Source organism: Etheostoma cragini, chromosome 19 (assembly GCF_013103735.1).
Source record: "Etheostoma cragini isolate CJK2018 chromosome 19, CSU_Ecrag_1.0, whole genome shotgun sequence".
In the NCBI taxonomy this organism is placed as follows: Eukaryota; Metazoa; Chordata; class Actinopteri; order Perciformes; family Percidae; genus Etheostoma; species Etheostoma cragini.
This window is the reverse complement of record NC_048425.1, coordinates 14,464,784-14,475,688: the sequence shown is the minus strand read 5'-3', so window position 1 is coordinate 14,475,688 and position 10,905 is coordinate 14,464,784. Positions and strand designations below refer to the sequence as shown.

General features: G+C 37.9%; 1 protein-coding gene across 4 annotated transcripts in view; it reads left to right on the top strand.

Annotated features, from left to right (window-relative positions):
• Positions 1-10,905, top strand: part of kcnip4 (Kv channel interacting protein 4) — a 133,280-nt gene that overhangs the window by 92,487 nt on the left and 29,888 nt on the right. The gene's annotated exons all lie outside the window — the stretch shown is intronic.

The following is a 10,905-nucleotide window of genomic DNA, read 5'->3' as shown; positions in this document are numbered from 1 at the left end:
TACATGGAGTTTTGCATGAATTGGTCATAAAATGTGCTCTGAACTTCATCTTAGTCACAACAATAGAAAAACACAGCCTGCTTAAAATAATATTAACTCCAGATCGTTGTGCAGGTCTGATCTGCAACTAAAGGAAACGTTTGGTTGAGGTTATTGCTGCCAAAGGAAGGTCAACCAGTTATTAAGTTCAAAGGTTTACATACTTTTTCCTCCCTGCACTGTGAATGTTTATATGGTATGTTCAATTAAACCATGGCAACGTCTAATGTTTGTGTAGTATTATTTTAAGCAGACTGTGTTTTTCTATTGTTGTGACTTGGATGAAGTTCAGACCGATTCACGCAAAACTCCACGTAATTGCAGCTGTATGAAGTGTGTGTATATAATCAGCAATGACTTCTTTTTTTCAAACTTTGTTTCCTTATATGTTTTTATGTAGTGATGTCATTCTGTTTTCTTGGTGTAATATCCAAAACCATGTTTTTAGAAAAACGCCCACTAAAACACACAACAGCAATCCCATTCACACATTGAATTGTGAAAATCCCCCTAAAGCTGCTTTAGCAGATTGTTAGTGGTGGTGGTCTGAAATACCCAACTCCATACATATTTTAAAATAATGAATGACGTTTTGAAAGATTGCAGATTTCAGCTTTGAAAAGAATATATTTATATATTTTGGTTCAATAGATACAAATTCTTAATTACACATGTATGTATGTAGCCTATGTATGTATTAATGTGTGTGTGTGTGTGTGTGTGTGTGTGTGTGTGTGTGTGTGTGTATAGATAAATGTATGTAGAGCCAGAGAAGCTGCCAAAATTCTAAAACGCAAAGGCTAGGAGCCCAAACATTATTTGCACAAACATTACCAGCAAAGACAGAGTTCAGAGTTCATTACTACGAGCTCATAAGTATGTTAAGTGTGCGGTTCTGGAAGCTGAAGGGCTGTTTTGTAGGTTAGATATGAAGATTATAAAAAATCTTATGTTTTGGTTCTTGGTAGCAGTGCTGCCCAGCTAACATTTGCAAACGTTCTCTTTCATTGAAGAACATCTGAGAGTTAGCAGATGTGCCAGCAGAGGGAACCACAGCGCCCTGTCAGTCTCAACAAGTCACACCGGCTGCTGGTCTGGTACTGAAGTGGGGAGCTAATATAAGCCACTTTTCATTTATGCATACAGTATATATTTATCAATTACTTATAGCATGACTAAATAAAAAAAAATAATAAATAAACCGTTCAGTGCAGATACATCATTCACATGTGCAAAATCCTGCAAACTGTTTTGTGAGTGGAGGAGTAAACGAGGCAGGCAAAAGCTCAGTTAGCACACTTAAAAGTGGCATGCCCCTTCCTTTTTGAATGCTTTCTTTAAATATAATATTAAACTGTAACTGATGTGCCCTTGTGATCTTACTAAATACTTTGAAATGCTTTCAAAAGCCTTGTCTTTCTTTGGAGGTTAAAGCAGGATTTATTGTTCTGCGTTGAATCTTCACCATAGGTATGTCCGTAGGAGTAGATACGGACCCTACAGTCTATCCTAGGTCGTCGCCTGATGTGTAAGTCAGAAATGTAACTCAACTTAAAGCTCATTTGGAAAATGTTCCAACATTACAGGGATGATGTGACGGTTACATTTTGCACCCCACCAGTAGTGTCTAAAATCCAGAAATAGGACAGAGCAGTCTTGGCACTGTTCTTTTTATGAAATTGAATGTCCATTTATCTCTACCCATCTGTCTCTTTTTTAATAGTTGTTCTATAATTCCTATTCATGTTACAGCTAATGTGCTCTTTATTGTCTTCTTTTGACACTCTGAACAAATTAGTTGGATATTATTCACTGAAGGAGTATTAAAAACTTCACAATTGATTGTATATTTTGATATTAGCCTGGAGTCTCAGACAGGTCATACAGGCGTAATGTTGTGCCTCATAGCTTTCCACTGAATTAAACCGTGTTAGGGGTGTTTACACAGGCATTAGCCATTCTCCATCATCAATCACAGCAATGATCAGGGAGCTACTAGTGACTGATTTTCAGAATCCACATGCACGGTGCTGTAATTACTTTCAGACTCTCTGCAGGCTGGCTTGTGAAAGGGCACATTGTTTTCTGCCTTGATTTAAAAAACACTTGAGTTGGAAGTGTTGAGCTTTTCACAGTAAAGCCACATTGTTGATTATGGAACCTTTGCAAGGTAATACAAACAGTACTGATTGCATTGTATTTAGTGAAGGTGATTTTCCCAGCCACTGAATAAGCTAATTAAAAAACATGCTGACTTTATATCATCCCTCAAATGAACTCTTCAAACCAAAAGCGAGCGGGTTTAAATCTTTTGTTTGTGGGATCTCTCCTTGTTTCTGCTGGCTTGGAAATGCTCTCCAAACCTTCCATCTCTTATAGCATGAGATCTTTTGACTGCAGTTAGGATTTGTGAGTTACAAATCTGTTGTACAACCCCTTGATTGGTCCAAATAGAATAGAATGCCTTTTATTGTCATTACACACATTAACACAGATTAAAAGCAACTCCTTTTCCAGTGCCTACATGTACGTTAAAGAGAAGTAACCACATGGAATAAATTAATCAGAGCAAAAAGAAGAAAAAGATTAAAGTGCACAGTTCTAAGACACTATACAAATGAAAATAAAAGATAAAAATGGTTTTATATACAGTGTGATATGCAGGGTGGAGTAATCATATTGCACAATATACAGATATTGCACATTAGGGCAATTTGTTAGCAGAGAAATGTGCTGTGCAAAAAGCAAGACCTTAAAGCTTCTACCTTGTCTGTCCTCAATCATAAATCTAGTTGTTTTTCCTCTACCTCCATGTACTATACTGGCACTTACTGTTGGAGTAAAATGTTAATGGGAACAGTAATACAAAGAATCTTCTTTTTTTGGTAAAACTGACATTTGATACAATCAAACCATATTTCCATTTGCATATAGTTAAATGGGTGTCTCAGGAACTTGTTCGCTTCACAGATGTGTGAAAGCATAGTACCAATCATGAGCTCATGGAAAAATGTAGACTTTGACTTGTATTGTTTTATCAGTTTTTGCATTAGTGCACAATTCTCACACTTTATTTTGACACCTCCCAATATAACACTCTGCCAGATTGTGTACCACCCCAAAATATGGTGCTGTTAATTGTTGCAAGGTTTAACTTCCCCCACTGCTATTACTTAGTACTGCTATCATGCTATAAATTCTGGATTTTTATGATGAATATTGTTTGGAAAGGGTTAATTGTGTTATCTGACATGCCTACATGAAATATTGCATGCCTATGAAGGACAATGACTGTTTATCAAATAACAACCCTTTATCTCTCTTTATAACTGGAATAACAAACATTAGAGTTTGGTTTTCTAAAATTACTAACTCAAAGAACTGGGAGGCTCATTCCTTCCCAACATACAACTGCACTATTGGTCTGCTTGATTTAAAATCATGACAGATTGGTTTAAAAATAGGCACACGTCTTTATGGATTGGTCTAAAGTCGGCAGCGTGTTATCCTAGAAGGCTTGAATTTCTCTTCTTCATCAACAATTATAGATTAGATGAATCCTCTCACCAATAATTTAGTTTTTTACAACACATTACAGGTTTTGAAGGATGTGAGAAAATATTTAAATATTGCCTCTTCTATTTCTGTGCTACTGATCTTTCGGAGCAGATCGGGAGTATCAGTGTGTTGGATGGGCTTCCAAGGGCCTGTGGGATCCTACAGGCCTATTGATTTCTAATTCTGTAAAGTCATTTAAGCAAATTAGAACTGATTTTGACATTCCCCAGAGGGGAGGTGACCTCAGGTGTAACAGACAAATTGTAGAGACTTCGGAGACTGTTGCATTCAGAGAGACTCTGACTTTCTTGTCTTTGGTTTAATCTGTAACCTGTACACTTATTGCATGTAGTCATATTTATATATATATGTCTGTCCTTTCAAATTAATTTGTATTCATTGCACCACGTTTGTTTGTTTGGACTGGGATTATATACATTTATATATTTACATAATTCTTTATATATATTTTACATATATTTTTTCTGATGATCTTTGTTAAATTCAAAAATGAATAAAAGAACCTTACAGTCCTGTTCATTTACAAATGCTTTGAATTTAATTGAACTGCTTTAAGTTCTAAAAAGAAAGAAAAAAAACTTCTGCTAACTCTGCCACAGGGCGTAATACATTTAAATGTAGCATTCTTGTAATAAGTAATTATTCTTTTATAATTATGCAAAGTCTCTCAAAGTGTGGTATTTGTTTTTGTAATGTACGTGTTTCTCTTTAGGGTCTTTAAAGTTGGACTTTATTCTACTGCCTGATCTGCTGCTAAATGACATCGGATCCGCTTCATAGATCTCTGAACAAAATTACTCCAATAAATTATTGTCTCTGAGATTAAATAAGTTTATGGCAGGGGATGTCTCCAAATAATTAAGTAGAAATGAAGCGGTACTCCGGAACTCTGAATCCAAAGCATTGCCTTAGCAACGGCCCCTGCATCGAATAATAAACTTTACTGTTTACCCTTGCTTGAAGGATAAAAGTAAATACTTTGTATTCTTTTCACATGTGAGTCAGGGTACAATTAAATGATTATATTTGCCCCATAGCATATAGAAGTGTCAATTTTAGATCTGAGATTAGTATGGCGAGTCATTGTGTTTAGGGTGTTGCTTTAATGCATATGCTGCACCTTTCTACTAATTGATAAGAGAACATGTACAGTACAGTTCTCCCATTATAGGATATAAGATAAACCAAGATGTACCTGTGTCTTGTGCAGTTAATCTATTAAAGATCCCCTGATACACACATTCATGATTCCTTTAAGAAATAACCACCTGTATTGATTTCCTCTCGGCAACATTTCTTGCTGATGTACTATGCTTGCTATATCTCATGCTCTGGACAGTGGCTCCCGCCGACCTGTACTCTGACTGCCATTTTATGTCTCCCTTTTCTTTTCCCCTTTTACTGTTCCTGCTAATGCATATTCTCGTGACCTTTGCACTTGAAGTTTAGTTTGACTGGCAATATGCTGCTGAAGAATAGCGCACCGTAAATCAAATGACAGGCAAGCCGTGCAAAGGCAATCCATGTCCTGATCTTTGCTGCTACATGTTGTCCACAGTGAGCTGTCAGATAGATCACAGGTAATATGGAAGAGAAAAGCAGGTCAGTGTTATCAGCTCCAGCACACTGCCCTGAGCTTTGTGGGACCGTCTATTGTCAGACAGCTCCAATGACGTTTCCCTTTTACAGTTGAACTAATTGTCTGGAATGAATTGGGGCCGTTGATACAAATCTAGTGGTCTTGTTGTAGAGAGAAGGCTGGCATGTCTTGTGAAAATGTATGAATTTAGCGCTATTGACTTTTGAAGGTAAAAAAAATATTCTGAAACCAGATTTGATATTGATATGGTTTGATGTTGCGTTACACAACAAAGTTTATAGACCTTAGATACATTTAGGTTAACATGTGTTAACGCTCTGTGTTTGGGAGGAAACCCTGTCTTTGCATTTGTCTCTTTAAATAAAAGGGCTTGTGACATGTGGCTTTGAGTTAAAACTGAACATTATAGTGTTTATAGAATGTGTATAGCTATTCAGCGGAAGAATACCAAGATATGATTGTTGGTCCCTAACGCCCAGCCTGTTCACTAATGTAGGCTAACATTTCTTTAAAAAAAACACATACTGGTTGTCCACTGTAATTTACCCAACACACAGCACAAGACAAATGCATTTTGTCAAATCATTTTAAGAGTAAATCCTGAATTGGCCCATTACTTTTGCATTTTGCAACTTGCAAATGGGTAAACTGGACTGGATAAACACACTGAGGTGGGAAAATGATCATGAAAACAATATATGTTTACAGTACTATCCATCTGACCCAGAATAAGACTACAAATACATATTTCTAATAATCTTTGATAACATTCATGGACTGAATAAAAGTTACCATTTGAAGCAGAAAGAGTTGAGTAATGTTCTCTTTCCCTTTGAGGAATTGGGTTGGGGGTTGGGTTTTCTGAGTAAATTGAGGTTGAATGGTCAACAATTGCAAATTCCTATAAATGCATGCACACACACACCTGAAAGAGTGAGGCTGTGATCTCCAAAGTCCGCAAAGTGTGTCCTCAATATCAGAGTCCTCCCGTGGGCACTCCATGGTTGATTGCACATGTGGCTTCATTGAGGGTTGCCCCGGTTCGCAGCTTATAATTGCCTTCCCCTTTCCCAGGTGCCGCTTCAGTAAATATGACAGCCTCATTTTAATGTGGCTTGAAAAAAACAACCCAAACACTAATGCTGCTTTGCATGCCTGAGCAAATCGCTGCAGGTGTCGCCTAATTATATCACCCACTTGTACCCTAAGCTGATCTGTAAACAGCGGGGTGATCTCATCTTCGCCTCTTTTCCCATCCACCTATTGGTGTCACTTTGATTGATGACGGTTGCATCGAAGCCGGCTCTCCTCTCTTGGTCCACTGGTGCCTCAAAGAAAGATAACACCCAAAACTTAATGGAGAATTTGGTCTCGAGGGTTGATTGGTAAGCAGCAGTTGTCGCTGTATGGGGAAAAAAACTTAAAATCCAGAGGTTGTTGCATGCTCAGGAAAAGACTCATTTAAATTACCCCTGCACCTGTGGTGTTCAATTTTCTTTTATCACAGTTTACTGTTCTAAACTATTTACCTAATCGTCTAAGCACTTTGGAAGAGAATTCTTCCTTGCCGTTGCCGACATTGTTGTGGTAATGGTGAGGACTTTAGGCTTGTTTGCATGTGATAAATTGATCATCAGTTTGTGTTTGCTTTCTCTATATATTGTATTTAACATAACCCCCGTTGGTGAGAGCGATTCATTGACGTCACCAGCTTGTGTCCTCTGTGTCCACTCTCCCCAGACAAGAAGCGATAAGATCCCTCCCTTGCGAATACCGAGGATGGAAAGTGTCTTGTCCAGGTGGCAGCAATGAGTGAAGAATATAAAATCTTTCCCAAGATCAATGTCTATCAGTCTACAGAGGCATATGAACACAAAGGCTGTAGGTATGTCTGTCAGACTTATCCTGTTCATTACCCCGATAAGGACTACGGAGATGGTTACATGCCAGATCTGAGTGCAGCTTGACATTTCAGACTCAGATCACTTAGAGCTGCCACCCCCCAAAGGTTACGCAGGATGGACAAGGTCGGTGTGAAACCCTTCTCTGAAAACATTAGGACATGGCGTGATACAGACGGTAAAAGCTGTCGGGTGATTGGATGTTTTTTGTGTGGCCATCTAAAAATTTCAAAAATGAATTAGTATCTGTTAAATGGTTAATTTTTCAAATGATTAACCTATGCAGATTTGTGTTTTTAAAAGGAATATATCTCCGTTTTATGTTTTAGGTTAAAGAAGTCTATTTTGTGTCCTCATCTTCAAATGAGTTCTCCTTTTAATTATTATTGATTATATAAAACTTGAGTCTTCTTTCAGGATGGGAACCTTGGTGCGGCAGATTGAATTAGTACTTTAGAAATTGGGATTGGAGACTTTGTTTGCAATGTGATGTTATGTGTTAGACCACCAGTACAAAGTCATCAGATCAGTGCAACATTGAGTCATCACTGTTCTAAATAGCCTTTCACACAACCTCATTCAAGGGCTCTTTTTCCCCTTAAATTCTTATTTCACATCCCAGCAATGTCAACACTTGACAGCCTCCATTTCCTTTTCCAAAATAAATACAAAACCATTCTTGCGATTTTAATCTTCCAAAACATAATCGACCTGTTAAGTCCATAAAAGCTGAATATTTGCGTTGTCTATCTGTCCGAACTGCCATGCTGTAACAGTGTTAGAATTGTGATTGTCCAGAATTTGTGTGACATTAATGGAGAAAGATGTGGCGTGTAATATTTACCTGTCAGCAGCGTTGCTAGAATCATGGCTTCTGTAATAGTTGGATGGATGCTCCGTAGCACAAACATTACCCTCCCCCCTACTCTTTTTCTCTCATATGTCTCACTCTCTCACCACCACCCTCATTGTGTCAATAATTTATTGGGAAGGGATATAGTATCTTTGTGCTGGAGAAAGGTTATGATTGGTCAATACTTTCTACATGTTTTATCAACCGACGCTCTGGCAGAGTAAGGCCAGAGGCAATGCATCCCTCTGGCTTTTGGAAACTTGGCTTGAATCAGGAATCTGTTTGTGTGGCTTGATTGGCTATGTGATGTGAGTGTGGCTTTATTGATGTAGTGCCACTGGCCACATGTTAGCAGCACTGCTGTGAGCTGGGTGTCACAGCCCAGGAGTTACAGAAGCTTCCAACATTTAGGTCAGCTTCCACTCAGAACACGACACTGCATACGACAGCTGGGTGATGCTTTGAACCAACCCAGCATTGTTCCTCATGGGATTTTGTTCTTGACTTTAATCAACTTACTATTGTGGCACTTGTGGTGCTTTTGATATATAATTAACAGTGCAGTTTTAAAGAGACCCTGACCATTCAAAATTAATGATTATTTATTTTATTATTAAAATAAGCATTTTTTTTAAATAATAATAATATAAGATATTATATGTTCTGACAAAATGTAATGTCTATCACAAGAAGTTGAGTTTGCAGTAATTCTGGCCACTTGGGGGCCACTAAAAAAAGGGGCTGTCAACACAGTGCTAACATGTCATCATCTTTAAAGTCTATGTGTTAGCATACAGTTGCTTATTTACACATCCAGCAGACACAGTGCAACATTAACATTAATTTGGAGTTATGTTGCTGGCCCCTTGATGAATTCCTGTTTTGGTCTCTAACTCTGTCGAAAATGACCTGGCTCTGCTTCTAAATGTTCAAAACCAGTAAAGTTCAGGTTCACATCCGGTGCATGAGCCCTTTACGGATGTTAGGCTTTATTTTGAAACTGTTGTTCAGGTGATCCAGGCTTATATTGACAAAATCTGGAAATATGTTTTTTCCTGGCTGATAGACAAAAGAATATGTCTGCTAATGTAAATTAATACAATGGAAGGTCCATTAAAAGTGGCAATTTGGACAAAGAACAAATTTGGCTCTGCAGTCACTCTTTACTGGAACAGGCTTATTGTCCAAACAGGAAGCACACGTCACTACATTATTTTCTGGAAAAAGGCACAATTTTCTATAATTTGATTTCAAGAAAATCGCACGCACGCACATACACACACACACACACACACACACACACAGACACAGACACACACACACACACACACACACACACACACATACTTAAATTGTCCATGCAGTCTTTTTGTAAGTGTGTATCTTTTACTTTCTATGGCTAAGACCCAAATAACAATGACTCCTCAAATGGCCAAGTGGCATCCAGATTAAATAGGATCTGTCTGCTCAATATTAGTTTTTTTCAAATGGTATTATGCTAAATGATTCACAAAGATACATCCCTCATTTCCAGTGTGTCCTTCAGAAAAGAGCCACATCAGACAGACTAAATGGAAATAAATGCTTAAGTTTTTCCCTCACTGAAGTATTCTGCATAAAGCAACTAAGGAAGAAGTGATTTACTGTTTCTGTTACGCCGCTAAAATAATACACTGCCGTGATCCCTGTAGTTAAGGTGGCGTTGTGCATTTGCATCAAAGATATACAGCGGACTTCATTGTAGATGGAATACAATCAGAAAAAAAGCACACCCGACTTTGTTTTTGTGGCTCAGAATAGTCCATTTTAGTTCTAAAAAACTGTTTAGAAATGCATATGGTTCAAAAGATTCATGAACTTTAAATTATGTTTTGGATGTTTTGAACATGAATAATATTTCTTGTTAATAAATTCAGTTATATTAGACACTGTTTTCTATATACTGTTAAGAAATAAATCATATGGTGGTAGATGATAAAGACTATGACTACAGAGGGGCAGTAGATGGTGGTGTCTTCACTCATTTTCTGCCAACACTGCGTCTCTCTCTCTCTCTCTCTGTCTCTCTCTCTCTCTCTCGCTGTCTCTCTCTCTCTCTCTCTCGCTGTCTCTCTCTCATACACACACTCACACTTTGTTTGGTCCCTTCAACTGCCCACTACATCTCAGTGGAATCACACTCCTTTTGAAAACAAGCAGTTACATTTATTGAAGTGGTGTGGATCAATATCCCCCCCCCCCCCCCCCCCCCCCCCACACACACACACACTCTTTCATCAGTGTGTGTAAAGACATATATTGACCCCCTACTCACCTATTTCCCTTTCTGATCAAACCCGCCTATAGCCAGCTTTGGGGGACTGGAGTAGGCACAATTCACACATACAGTACATAGGTGGACATCTTTTTGAAATGATCCCTTTAGTTGCCAATAAAGTATGTATACTTTATTTTTCCTTATTTTGTTTTTTCACTGTTGTATGTGTGGATTGTATGCATTTAAGTTCAGCTTTAAGCCTTTAAAAAAAGTCTCTTTTTTTAAGATGAGTTAGATTTCCAAAAGCCTCTTTTCACAGTTTAGTTAGTATAGTATAGTAAAGCTATAGTTTTGGCTGTCCATCCTGCTTTTCTGAATGGCATTATTTTCCCCTCTTTTTTTCCTCATTGTCTTCAACTTTAATCCTTTGCATAGCCTGGAAGTGGTGTAAAATTCATGATTTAATGTTCTGACAAAATGTAATGTCTAAACACAGACATATGAAACATGGAATAATTCAAAACTGGTGGATACTATTAAAATCCATAACCTGTTCTGTCAATAAGTGCTGTGTTTGCATGTTAGGATGTGTTCCTAGTTTGTATGAAGTTAATGTGAACCGGTTTAGCTCATGAGAGGTTGTGCATCTTCCACTGTAGCACCACACCTCCCCTCT